Raw genomic sequence first — 14,041 nt, 5'->3', positions numbered from 1 at the left:
AAAACCTAATAAACCTAAATATCTCACTTTCTGTTAACATGGTTAAAATCAAAATTGCAGCATAGGTTGATATGATTATAATTATTCATCAACTCGCTTCAAAATATTTTAGCTAAAACTGTGTCCACCACAATCATTAATGCGCTTTTAAAAAACACAAACAACACCAAATTCAAAACTTTGTATATGACTGTCACTACAAACACACTAACTAATACTCCATCAAATTTCATCCAAATTAGTCACTGTTTTCTGCCTATAACACCAACTTATTGTTTCTTTTATAAGACACCTAGATTCAAACCTTCGCCATTTCGATATACTTTTGAAATTCAAAAATCTGGTCGCAATTCCTTTCGGGCAACCCCTCAAGATCATTTTAGTGCTTATATGACACGATTTCGATACACCGTCTAGGAGAAGTGTTTCAAAATACGTGATGTGCAAAAATCATAATCATAATCATAACTCAAATTCTTCTAAGATTTACTATATCGTTTAAATGTAAAAGTTGTTCAGATTAATACAACGCATATGCCCACCAAATTTGGTTCATTTTCGTGCATGTATGTGTCAAACACAACAGAAACCGCGCTAGGTGGCGCTATAGAGTCCCTGAGCCACACCCTAGGCCAAAGCTCTGTCTCTGAGTTTCGATTGCAATTCTACAAATGGCTGCCAAATTACAAGAGTTTTAGAGCATGCCAAGTTGGTGAAAAAAAAAAAACAGGTAAGACGGAAAAAGAATAATAATAATAATAATAATAATAATAATAATAATAATAATCTGAGCAGAAACAATAGGGCCTTGCACCTACGGTGCAGCCGCTGCTACAGCGGCCGCACCTCGGTGCTCGGGCCCTAATAATAATCTGAGCGAAAACAATAGGGCCTTGCACCTACGGTGCAGCCACTTTCAGTGGCCGCACCTCGGTGCTCGGGCCCTAATAATCTGAGCAGAAGCAATAGGGCCTTGCACCTACGGTGCAGCCGCTGCTACAGCGGCCGCACCTCGGTGCTCGGGCCCTAATCATAAAATGATCAGACACACCAGTATCAACGATATTACAGTTTTTGCCCGTTGCTTGAACACTATAGACCCATGCTTAAACTAAAGTATCACAACTTGAAGTTTTGTTGCAATATCTCAAACACATGTACCTATACCTTAAACAAAAGTGCTGCTTTGCACTCTAGTGGCAATTCTGCAACACACTTACTCCTTTATGCAACACACTTGGTCCTGCATACTACTCTCTATGTCATACATAGACACTTCGTTCAAAAATGAAATCTCAGAGTACCATTTGTTAAACACATATATCCAAAATACAAAACACATTGGGTAATTGCAACCTCTCAAATACACACCTGAACGCACTTACTTGCAAAACTGAACACCAATCAGCCATCTACAAAAAGCCCTCAGTTTTGCCATTGGAAATGGTGATGTGAATGGTATATTTCCCAGTGTTGTGTCATGTTGACGTGTGTTTAGAGTTTTGGCACAATGAGCGAAGTTTTGCAACAGGTATTCAAGCAAATATGTTTTATATAAAGAAGACTAGTGTGTTCCACCCGATTTGAAAATGTATGCATATGATGCAAGTGTGTTTCATTTTGTCACCAGAGTTATATTTTGACAAGGGATTGTTAGGTTTTGATAGCAGAGTTTAGGTACTGATAGTAGAGTTTCAATTTGACATAGATGTGAAAGGTATATTTCCTAGTGTTATGTTATGTTTACTTGTGTGTAGAGTTTTGGCTAAGTGAGCAAAGTTTTGCAAAATGTGTTCAAGCAACGGGCAAAAACTGTAACATTGGAAACTGAGAAACCAGAGGACAATACTAGGTCTAGTATGTGACCCTTCTGATGTGTAGGGGCCATAACTGACTGCACAAGGTTAAAAGAGTCAACAAGGCCTAAAAACTCATTGACCAAAGGTTTAGATGGGCAGCATATGTGGATGTTAAAGTCACCCAAGATTAGTAACTTATCAGCATGAGAGGCCATATAAGACAGAAGATTAGCAAATTCTTGAATGAATTTACAATTAATTTTTGGTGGACGGTAAACTAAGGCACAAAGTACAGATGCGTTAATCTTAAACAGCTGTAGTTCAAAAGTAGAAAACACATCAGTAGGTACAAATCTACATTTGAAACTGTCCCTAAACACTGTAATTAGCCCACCACCACGACCACAGAGCCTAGGCGAGTTTAAGAAGCTGCACTGAGGAGGGCAAAGGTCACCAAGTGCAATGATGTCATCACCAGAGAGCCAAGACTCAGTGATAAATAAAAAGTCTAGATGGTGGGAGGTAAAACGGTCATTAAGAATAAATGCTTTGTTTGAAATAGAGCGAGCATTTAAAACAGCAAATCTAACCAGAGAAGAGTCCTGCTCATGACGGTCTTGCAATGAGCCACAGCTAGGAAGGTTTACCCGGCTGTGCGAGACCTCCTCACCGGAGTCAGTGGTAGCAGCGTCGGGTACAGCAGTGGCAACAGCAGAAGCAGCAGCAGGCACAGTCCGTATGGTGATTAGATGTTCGTGGAGGACTTTCTTTCGGAGTGCAGAGTTGCCAACTGGATTGAGTCGCCCAGGAGAGCCGCATCGATGATGATTTATGTTGGGTAAATTGGGCCAACCACCTGATTTCAGTCTATCTTAGACTCAGTGGCAGGGGTCTCTATTACATTGACACTTACACAGTAAAAAGAGGAGGTGATGTTTTTGGAAGCAGAAACAGAAAAAGACAAATACTGTAATGTCTGGAAGAGTAAGAGTAAGGGGCCCAGGGAGAAGAGCAGGCCCAGTGAGAGATGCAGTGAGAGGTGCAGGAGCACTGAGAGGAGCAGGTGCAGAGATTAGACACGGTAATATTGTGCTTTTTTTTTGTTCACCCCCTTTTTATCTGGGCTTTTTGCTGTTGTTTTTTGTTCAGAATGCTCTTGTGTATCATGGATATTTTGTTCACTGCAATGCTGTCAAACTTTTTCTGTTCTATCATAGTCTACTGTAAACAGTATTTATACTGCACCTCCTGTAGGCCTAGTGAACAGTAAAAAGATATATATATTTGCTTCTTACTGGAATGCATTGTAATGTGAACATTACATCTGGACATACAGTTTCCAACCAAGAAATTTAGTGTAAAAATGCTGGATTGCATGTTTTGCATGCAAATACCTGTAAAACTGAAACATAAAAGTCTATGCAGTTTTTGTAATGTGAATAGTAGCCAGTATTTTGAAACCTAGTGTACTCTGATTGACTGCATGTATCTTGTGAAGTGAAAACAAGTTTCATTCTTTGACAAAATAACTTCATTTTGAGTCAGGTTTCCAGTGTTTTGATAAAGTTAGTGTGAGCAGAGAAATGACGAGTTAGTGTATATGTAACAAAATGTGGTGTAAGAACATGGGATGTGCTTTTGAGAGGAAAATTATCCATTTGGCCAATTGTGTTTTGTAGGTGAGAGTCTGTGTTTAGAGTTTTGAAAATGTGTCAAATGAATGGACAAACGCTTGTTAGCGATTGAAAAAAACTGTATTATCAAGTTTCATCTTGATATATTTTAGAGAGTTGACTTACTGAGAGCAAAGTCATCCCAGCATGGGTCTCTAGCTTGTTGTTTACGTTGCCAAGAATTTTCATAGAATTAACTCCAGTGTTTACAGCCAATAAAAGTTTATAAATGCTACTTTAAAGCAAGTTGTTAATCCCTCGCAGAAAAGTAATTACCTAGCTACTCCCTGTGATGTTTATGGGTATGTTGACTATCCACTTATACATTATTTCATGATAAGAATGCAGTGTCCAGTTTTTGTTTATTTTAACCGTAAATGTTTTAAAGAGACCATAGAGAGCCATTTGCCACTTTTGAAGCATGTTTATTAGCTAGCACTATGTCTATAAACTGATTTGCAAGGTATTTAGGCATGTAAAGGACAGATAAACACACCTGTCATGTTAGCTAGCGGCCTGGCTTCAGTGACACTTTTGATTTTGTTGATCAGGGGTTGGCAAATCACTTTGGCTGCAGGCCAGTGTTTTTCTTAGCCAGAGAATGCTGATATTCAAATGCCGCTGCAGTGGATGGCGTATTAGTCCTCACACATCCCTATGATGGTCTACCTGAGTAATGAAATGCACTCGGTGATCTCTGTTTATGTGCCTCTTCAATATTGTGAATATATAGTGAATGTATAGCCTAGGCTACAATAATTTGGGCAATGATGGACTGTTTTTTTTTTTTTTTGATAGGCTACAGTCTATCTTACTTTTCCTAAATTCCTAAATACTTGGTTGACCCACCTCCTGGCATACAATGTTTATTGTTTGCCTACAAAAGATATTAGTGTGCAGAGTGAGGAGCGATCTACAGCTAGAGTTATCTAAGAGAAGAAAATGTCTTGTTCAAAAGTCTAAAGAAGGACATTTTACCCGAAAGAAAGTCTACAAAGAGGAATGGAATGGCACTTTCAAGGTGGTCTATTCCCTCTAGACAGAGGCACGAAAGCGAAATGCAGAGGGCTATGCACAGAATAGCAGGATCCTTGGGAGTTCTGGTGTTCTTTCTCATATTTGTTCAAGAACCCGCAGTCTGATTATTTATAAATCAATATTGTAAAATATAAATGACAAAACATCGGACTAATATTGCTGGCGACCCATGCTGTAGATCATATTATTCTTTTCGGCAGGTTGCAGAATCATGTTGGCCTCTCTGGGCAGGTTGCAGTTTATTAATCTAGTAGAGATGACTACGCGGTGACTACTCCTCTGCTATCACTGCCACTACATGTGGGGTTCCCCAAGGATCCCTCCCGGGGCTAGTCTCTATCTGCTTCAACTTGGAAACATCATCAGTATACTGTATGGCATGGGATTGAACATACTGTGTGAGTGATCACATCTGCCAGGCAGATGCTGTACATCTTTATTCAGTCAGTTATGAGAAAGCAACACACTAAAAGGACAATTCTGGCAATTTCATAAAGTTCTCTGTCACTGAGTACTGTTGGTATGAAAAAAATGATGAAAACAATCGGCTCTAGCCTGACTCTCGCCAGACCATTGTAGTTCCGCCATGCTCCACCAGAGGCGTTTCGCTGAGCTCCACACAAGGGTCTGGTCTCGAGGGCAATGCAAACTCCTTCCAGGGAGCAAAAAGTAATGAACCAATCAGGATCGCCAGAGGGAATTTCATACATGTGACGTAGCGCCGAAGTGACTTCAAACAACAATGGCGGCACGCAGCGAGGAGTCTTGTGCTGACATTCTGCTATTTCAACCGTTTTGTCAAAACTATCAAGTATTCGTTCTTTAAAAGATGAACAGAGAATGGTTTTGAAGGCATTTATTGGTGGCAAGGATGTTTTTACTCTTCTTCCGACCGGGTTTGGCAAGAGCTTGAAGTAGCCTAGTACAGTACGTCATTCAAGATAACGGGCAAGTGGTTTATCAAATCACATGCAAGGAATTTTTTTACAAGGCCCCCGCCTTCAGAAATACATCTCCTATCGAGAAGTCCCAGATCCTTGTGCGAAACTCAGCGAACTACAAGGATCTGGCGAGAGTCAGGTTAAATCGGCTCCTCCAAGCTCGAGTTGCTGCAGCCAACAGCTAGAGCTGCCGTCTGCTACACTCTGGGGGCATATTCTTGAGCCAAAGAATCTTGACAGGCAATCGGACCAGACAGAAGCTGGGACGCTCATTATTACGTCTTCTACTCAGAATTTGTGAGCCTGCTCAATAAGATGAGATCCAGAACCAGGCAAACAACACTACTCTCTGTTCAGCACTTTCTTTTGAGGTCAAGCTAAATTATGTCGACTCAAAACTGCATGGCATGTGAAAACCTTTCAAAACACGAATATGAAACAGCCAAAGCAGGACCTCGTGCCTTAGAGTACCAGTTGACTGAAAATCAACGACAGGTTCTGGCCTTGTGGGTCTAGGAGGAATCTGTTAGAACCTTTCCACATCAAAAAAAAACTGTGTGTGTGTGTGTTTGCGTGTGTGCACGTGTGTGAGAGAGTGTATGTGAGAATGTGTGTGTATATGTGTTTATGCCCCTGCATTCTTGTTTGTATAGGCTTTATTTGTGTGTGTGTGTGTGTCTGTGTTTTGTTGTAAAAATGCTCATAAAATATTAACAGGATGGCCATACCTCCCTCAGACAATGGCAATGCATTGTGAGAACTCAACGGAAAGCACTCTGCTCTGATTAGATTTTAATGAAGTGGGAAAGAAACTCTCACTAAAAATTTCACAAGCCTGTTGTGGCCAAGTCATGGCTGGTTATTGGCCTCGGGGCACTGATGCAGAGCTTTGAACCTGACCAGTGGCCACTCCAATGTGGCATTTCACAGTTTCAGCATTGGGTGGTTATGAGATGGAGGAATACACACACACACACACACACACACACACACACACACATGCATACATGATCACAACTTAAATGTATATAAAGTCAGTATGTTTCAAAGCTACACACACACACACACACACACACACACACAGGTACATGCACGCATGCGCAGACACACACAAACACACACACTCACTGACACACACACATAAAACATATTGTGTTCAACATAAATGTATTCAATTCAGTGTTAACATAAAGACGTACACAGATCAGCTCATTGTAACAAAATAGGGTGTGTTTATTTAACCGAATGTGTATTAAACCAGTTTAGGATAACAAAAAATGAAGTAGGATGAATTCTACTGCCAGACGGACAGCTAGACATGGAAGTCTTTCGCAAGGCAGAACGCACAGCTGTGCTTCCACACGCAAATCTCAGTCTCTGTGTGCATCCCTTCAAGAGTGGTCCCAGAATGCAATGTTGTTAACATTTTAAGTGATAAAATGCTGGACACACATACAGTGCAGTAAGGACAGAGAGAAACTGCCCATTTAGGCCATTGGGATTTTTTTTTTTTTTTCATATCTGGATCGATTTGTTTTTCAACAAACAAGCTAATATTTCCACTTTTGATGAATGCTGTGTTTATTATTATTATTATTGTTATTGTTATTGTTATTGTTATTGTTATTATTATTATTATTATTACTATTACTATTACTATTACCTGTAATAGCAGAGACGGTTGAAAAAGCGAGACGATTCAGAGGAGGCTTCTTCCTGTTCCCCTATGACGTAGGGTTCGAACGTGCCACGGCTTTTTAGGAGACTAGGGGGAGATTCTTTACAATGTAACCCTATGGAAGAATTTTCTCTGATTTTGCCCAAGCCCTTATTCATACAGTTCGATATTGATTTATCAGATATGATAAATATAACAACAACAACAACAACAACAACAACAACAACAATAATAATAATAGTAATAGCAAAGATGCAATGTCCTTGAGAAAACGTTCAGTAATATAGCGATTTTGTGTGTAGCCTATTTGAGAATATGCCATTGTATGTTAAACATCTGAAGAGTTTGGTGGCTAATTTATTATGCTTTAGTGAGGTATGAATATACTACAAACTAGAAAGTATTATAATGCACACTTCTGATGACAATGGTGCATCTTAAAAGTACTGCTATAACTATGAAGCAAACGGCAAACAATGCCTAAAAGTATTTTCTTAGTTTCGAGGATTGGATGACTATTTGATTGATTATATAGTGAAAAGGAAAACACATAAAAAAAAATGTGTAATTAAAAGTTTCACTGTGAAATCAAGAAAATGCTGGATTGTCATTGTTTTGGACATGTTATAAAAATGACTTGGTCAATTGTATGAAAAACTATGAATTTGCTCAATACAACTGTAGTTGCCTCATTTTTTTTTTAGATAGCTCTAGCATTTTTTTACAGTGTCCTAATTTTCACAAATTATGAGCCAAAAACACTTCTTGACTTTATGTTGGACTCTGTTACTCACAACTCTTTTTGAGGGCCATTAGTTTTCATAGCCCATCTTAAGACATCTGCAAATACCATTTTGCTGACCCGGGGCTGAAGTATGATTAAGGAGGATGTGGGTGATGGGAGCTCGGAGATGTTGCTCTTGGAGACGGGGCTGTAGGGGTACGTTGAGAAATATTACGGATGTCTGCTGCAAGGAGCAGCTAAGAGAGAAAGAGAGATGGACAGATAGGAAACCTGCACAAGAATGTGTTGTAGAGGATTACATAGCAGGGCTAAAATAGAGACATCACTACACACACACACACACACACACACACACACATTCACCACTCACCAGGGCTCAACAGTAATGGTTGCCCCGGTTACCCTTGGCTACCAAATTGTTACACATGTCAACCAGATTTGGTTGGCTTTGACAACCAAAACCTCATGTCTCGTTGCTAAGCTGGAAACCACTTTTAAAAGTTAACATCAAGCCCTGACACACACACGCACACGCACACACACACACACACACACACACACACTCTCTCACACACACACACACACACACACACACACACACACACACACACACACACACAAACTGGTACAGTGCATACAATTGCAAAATATATGTTTAAAAATGTTGATGCTGTACATTAATTGCCAAAATAGAAAATCAAAAGTGTTGTAAAGTGAATGAGCTTGACAGTGAATGAGTGTGAGAGAGTAAAAGAAAGGGCGAGCCAGAAAACAAGAGAGGGGAGGGATATGAATAATAGACAGGGAATTCGTTTGAGAGAGAGAGAGAGAGAGAGAGAGAGAGAAGGAGAAAGGGAGAGGGCACTGACAAACAGAATTAATTACTTTGAGAGAGAGAGAGCGAGAGAGAGAGAGAGCGAGAGAACACTGACAAACAGAATGAATTAGCTTGAGAGAGAGAGAAAGAGAGAGTGCTGACAAACAGAATGAATTAATGTGAGAAAAAGAAGGAGAGAGAGACAGGGCTCTGACACTAAATGTGATCAAAAGGACAGGCACTCTCCTGATCATTTGATTTAAACATTTAAAAACAAAAAGACGCCAAGTGCCTGAGTTTGGCGACGGCATAAGTAGCGGGAGGCTACGTTGAAGCTGTGATACTGGCCCCTTCTCAACCTCTCGCCTCTCTCCTCAATCATCGGCCCTCCGGCTTGTTCCTACTGATCTGGATAAAGAATGATGGGGCGGCAACAATGGGATAGTCTATCCAGTGTTCTTTAGATCAGTTGGAATGAGCCAAAGGACCGAGGAAGGAAGGAAGGGAGGATAGATAAAAAGACGAATGAGAAGCGCCCCAGATGTCTCAAAGGTCCTCGTCATGCATGTACTTACCAGATCAGAGCCCATAATGCAACTGCTGGTGAGAAAAGCTGTTTCCAGTAAGTGTTGGCCTACAGCACCTGGGTCATAAAAAGTGGAAAACGTGCGTAAGAAACAATCTTGTTCTTCTCAGGCGTGACAGTGAAAATTGGAAAGTTCAAAGGAAGTTAATTCATAACAAATTTACATGCCAAGATGGCTGCAGTGTCCCGAATATGAAACAAAATTTAAATGATTGAATAAATGGCAAAGTACTGCCAGATCGAGTTGCAATACTTCCCCAATGTATCGCAAAAACAGGGACAATAATATTGTGCAGTGGCCTCAATCTGGCTAGTTATGTTTCATTACCTCTGTAGCCAATTAGTACTCAATACATTCTGAGCCTACAAGCAACCACACAAATGATGACCTTAGAAAATCTGCTGAAGTTGGAAGTTCCCTGCAATGTGAAAGAGACTCTAGAGAATACAGTGGTACTGTAGACACATAGACACACACAGACACACACACACACACACGCTGAAATCATGCATCAACTCTTTGTTTTAAATTGTTTTTGTGTGTGTTTGCATGATAGGGGATCTAGTGGATTTGGCTGGGGGAGGAAGAGTAACACAGTCAAGATGTGTGTATGTGGGTCAGTGTGCGTGTGTGAGTGTGCACGAGGCAGGATTTTTGGCCACTGCTGTACACCTTTCTATTACTGTAAATTTGGATTATGCCATGATATATGCTTATCTTCTAATCCAAATAAAGAATTTTAAATGTGTGTGTGTGCGTTTATGTGTGTTAATGTGTGCCTGTGTGCATGCGTGTGTGTGTGTGTGTGTGTGTGTGTGTGTGTGTGTGTGTGTGCGTGCGTGCGTGCGTGTGTGTGCCTCATTCCCACTCCTGGTACTCTCACATTGTTGCCTCAGAGAGAAGTGTCTTCCACATGTATGTGTGTGTGTGTGTGTGTGTGTGTGTGTGTGTGTGTGTGTGTGTGTGTGTGTGTGTGTGTGTGTTGTTCCGGGACACTGACTTTTAAAACTCCACTGGTGTAAGTGATTACAGTTTTTTCCAATCGTTTACAAACTAAAATTAAGATTATCAGACAGTTAACAAAACTAAGAAGCAAAACACCTGCGCAGAGTACAACAGTAAGCACAAATTCAGCTTCACACTTTTGGCAAAACATGGCCTGATCCAGCTAGACGGAGAGATGATTAGAGTATCACGTATTGTTGTTACTTGTTTGTAGAGTTGCTTTAGTTTTTCTTCAGTGACTGTAAGTGTACAGTACTTTTTATTTGACTACAGATTTTTATTTTTCTACACTTTACAGTAGTAAGAACTATAATTTTGCCCATTTTCTGTTGATTGACTTGTCACTGTAACTGAATAGTGAAAGAAAGAAATATTGTCTGCAGCATCAGTTTTGTGCATTGCTTGATGAGTTTATTGTATATTTTCTCTATATCTCAAAAGCAATCATGAAGAAAGTCTTGGGTTCATCAAAATATTTTTGTCACCTTAATTCTATTACTCTTCTAACAATTCCTCTCCTCCGTCCTCATCCTCCTCTTGCTCCTCCTTGTCCTCTTCCTCTAACTTCACTTCCTTTTCCATGCTGTCCTCTCCCTCTCACTTCTCCAGCTCTGTGTCCTCTTCCTTCTCCTCTTCTTCCTCCTACTTCTTCACCTCCATGTCCTCTTCCTATAGGCCTCCTCTAATTCTCACTCTTCTTACTCTTTCCTGCTCCCTCCATTGTACTCCACACGGACAGCTTACCAGTGCCTTATTGGGCTAATTGCCAAGTGAACTAATGATCTAAAACAGTTTTCATGATGTGACAGTGTGCCAGACAGCTGGCAAAGCAGTGTCAATAATAGCCATACATGTGTATAATTTTGCTAGGAGTGTGATGGAAATTTGGAAATTGAGTGTAAAGCAGCTTTGGTGTTCAAAGTTCCGCAAAAAGAGTGCTGTGTAGTTTTGCAAAGTGTGTGTTACACATAATTGCAAACTGAACGCAAAGCATGTGTTTGTGCTTTTAGTTTTGCAAACTCAGTGAGTGGTTTTGCTATATGTATTAATAGATTTAGAAATTGTGCTATAGGAATCACAGGTTAGTGTGCAAGCAGCATTCAGAAAAAAAAACTGTAATAGTTTCACCTTAAAGAGTTTATTTGAGGACGTGTTTTCGAGTGCAGCGTACCCAGAGCCTTGCGATTTAGAGTAGCCTGGTGAAGTGCTGCCACCAAGGGGCTGACTGCATGATGCAAATACCAACACAGCCAACTCTTGAATTACAGTTTTTCTTGAAAGCTTTGACCTGTTTAAAGATACTTGGAACCCCTCGATTTTCATCATCACTGTCTCAGCAGAGCAGAAGACTCCTTTAGCAAATGTTTTAACCCTTTCTCATTGGATTGACACATTTCTCCCACCCTTTTGCAGAGCAGTTAACGCATGTCATTCAAGCAGTCCATTGTTTTAGCTGTGGTAACCAAACAGAAATCATCTGTTCCAAACTATTAGTAGGTCGAAACTATCTACATTAGTATGAAATCACTGAAGCACCTGTTTGACACTCACATTAGCAATCAGTCTGCAGGCCTTAAAAGGTGCAATGTCTGTGCTGTTATAGATTTTATTTATCTTATTGTCCACTGTGTAATGGTTGATTGGAAGAGCTCATACACTTGTTTGCAAGTTGTGTTGTTTGAAGACAATTTGCTTTAGTTGCACATTTTAAATGTTTTGGCACGGTTGGGGCATTTTGCAAACCAAATGTCTCATTTTGACCATGAGTGCACTGTTTCGGCCTGTGTGTTAACTGTTTTGAAAAATATGGAGTTTGAGTTGACTGCTGCATCAAAGCAATCAAGACAACTGTAAGAGGTTGGACCTAACTAAGAATGTTGCCTTTTTAATTAGGTGCTAAATGAATTTGTGCACCAAACAATAAACACGACATACAGGTAGGCTAAAAGGAATGGATCCTTTGGTGCCCATGTGTCCAATCCTTTGAGCACTGAACCAGCGATGAACAGGGGGCACTTGAGATAGTCTGTTCCTGTACAAAATCAGGCTTTTGCCAAAATCTTGGCGCAGTAGGCCTACACCTTAGAACACAATGTAGCGCTAAAACTAGGACGTGTGCATTTTTTGGCGGAAAACAAACCCAGAGGCACAGAAATTTGGCTTAAAGGGCCTACAAGTTATAACTCTGTCATAACTAACTAATAACAGATCATGAACAGCACCTTCCCTATCTCATCTTCATTAAGCAATACTGAGCAATACACTCTGCAAATACGATATATTCCTCATGATAAGATAGATTCATAGCCTACATCTCGAGGTCACAATGCAGTGTGAAGTTCACGTTTGCGTGCATTGGTCTATTTGGATTAGGCCTACCACTTGCAACTCACGTTGTCCAACCAGTCAGGTTGTTCGTTGGTTAATTGAGTAGCCTATCCACCCAATTAGGCTACATGAAAGTTGCAGGCTATAGTCTTGGCCCATAGGTTAAGCCGCTATTCCTGCTTAATGAAAGGACTTCGCCTCCCATCTGCCTCTCTCGTTCTAGAATAGGCTATCGGATTCGTCACCGAAGCCTGAACGTAGGAGCTGATCTAGGAACGGCTATTCAGCCACTATTCAATTAACCCTTCAACAGCTAGCTCTGGCGCACCCATCGCCCACGCCAGGCTTGTCCCGTTCGCACATGCGCGCTTCCATATCGACTGCACCGGTCTCCCCGGTCGTGAGGGAAAGGGATGCGCGCACACGCTCTAACGGACCTCGTGGATACAGCTATTTAGTTACATTTCTTTAGCTTTTTTGTACTGTGTGGGTTTTTGCCAATCCCTTATTTCATGACGCACTGTAAACGCTTCGGTGTATGTACTGTAACGTTGCGTTGTTTTAGCCGCATTGCAATTTAATTAAATCATTGGCAGTCGCCGGCATCTCACCGGATGTATCAAAGGAGAGTGTAATCTAAATAAGGTAAGAACGGGAATCTTCATGTCTCTAAATCTCCAATATATTTTTTGCAACAAAATTATGCCTGCGTACTTTGGATGACCATTTCGGCATCGCAGTCCACAAATACACGCGGTAGACCACTAATAAGCAGGCCTATCACCCGTTTAGTCTGATTCATTTTCAGGAAATGAACGTAGTAGCTTAGTAACCGATGCGTCAGACTGACTGCCTGTGTGTTCTTTTAAGGCTATGGGCATACACGTAGTAGATAACTTTGCGTTTGTACAGCAGTGTTGAATCTCACATGCAGGTGTCCACATAGCCTATGACAATAAACAGGATTTAACAACTGTTGAAAGTCTTGGTGACTTCAAGCAGAACAGACTTGCACGTTGGAATTCAGCATTATGGATTTTAGTCATGCAGGGTGGCTTACATATCTGCGTCCCATCAACATTGTCTATATCTGTGGAAAGGGGAATAGCTATGCTTCGTTCCCTCAGCAACTTGTTGCAACTCCGGGCAGACAGTGCCGATCATGCACTGGCTCAGTTGCATCCGGCTTTTGGTGTGTGTATGGCCGCCACATGCTAAATAGTTTACACTGCGAGTGACTGGTTCATGGAAGGGGAAAGAAAACATGTCCCTTTTAGAGCGGTTCACTTTTGTGAAGCGTCGTCTGGTTTAAAGGTCTAAAAGCCGTACGGGTGAAGAACTACAGATCGTTTTAAACGTTACTCCGAGAGGATGTGGGTCGGGCTCGGCCGGCCTGTGTACTTACATTTAAGCTCGTAGATCAAATGGAA

General features: G+C 40.9%; 1 protein-coding gene across 1 annotated transcript in view; it reads left to right on the top strand.

The window, feature by feature from the left end:
• The first annotated feature begins 12,965 nt into the window (after nucleotides 1-12,965).
• The window catches only part of LOC134098497 (elongation of very long chain fatty acids protein 4-like), a 13,218-nt gene continuing 12,142 nt past the window's right edge, over nucleotides 12,966-14,041 (top strand). The window contains exon 1 of the mRNA XM_062551554.1: nucleotides 12,966-13,256. The gene's annotated coding sequence lies outside the window, so the exon portion shown is untranslated. The remainder of the gene's footprint in view (nucleotides 13,257-14,041) is intronic.

This window comes from Sardina pilchardus, chromosome 12 (genome assembly GCF_963854185.1).
Source record: "Sardina pilchardus chromosome 12, fSarPil1.1, whole genome shotgun sequence".
Taxonomy (NCBI): Eukaryota; Metazoa; Chordata; class Actinopteri; order Clupeiformes; family Clupeidae; genus Sardina; species Sardina pilchardus.
This window is presented reverse-complemented; position numbering and strand designations above follow the sequence as displayed.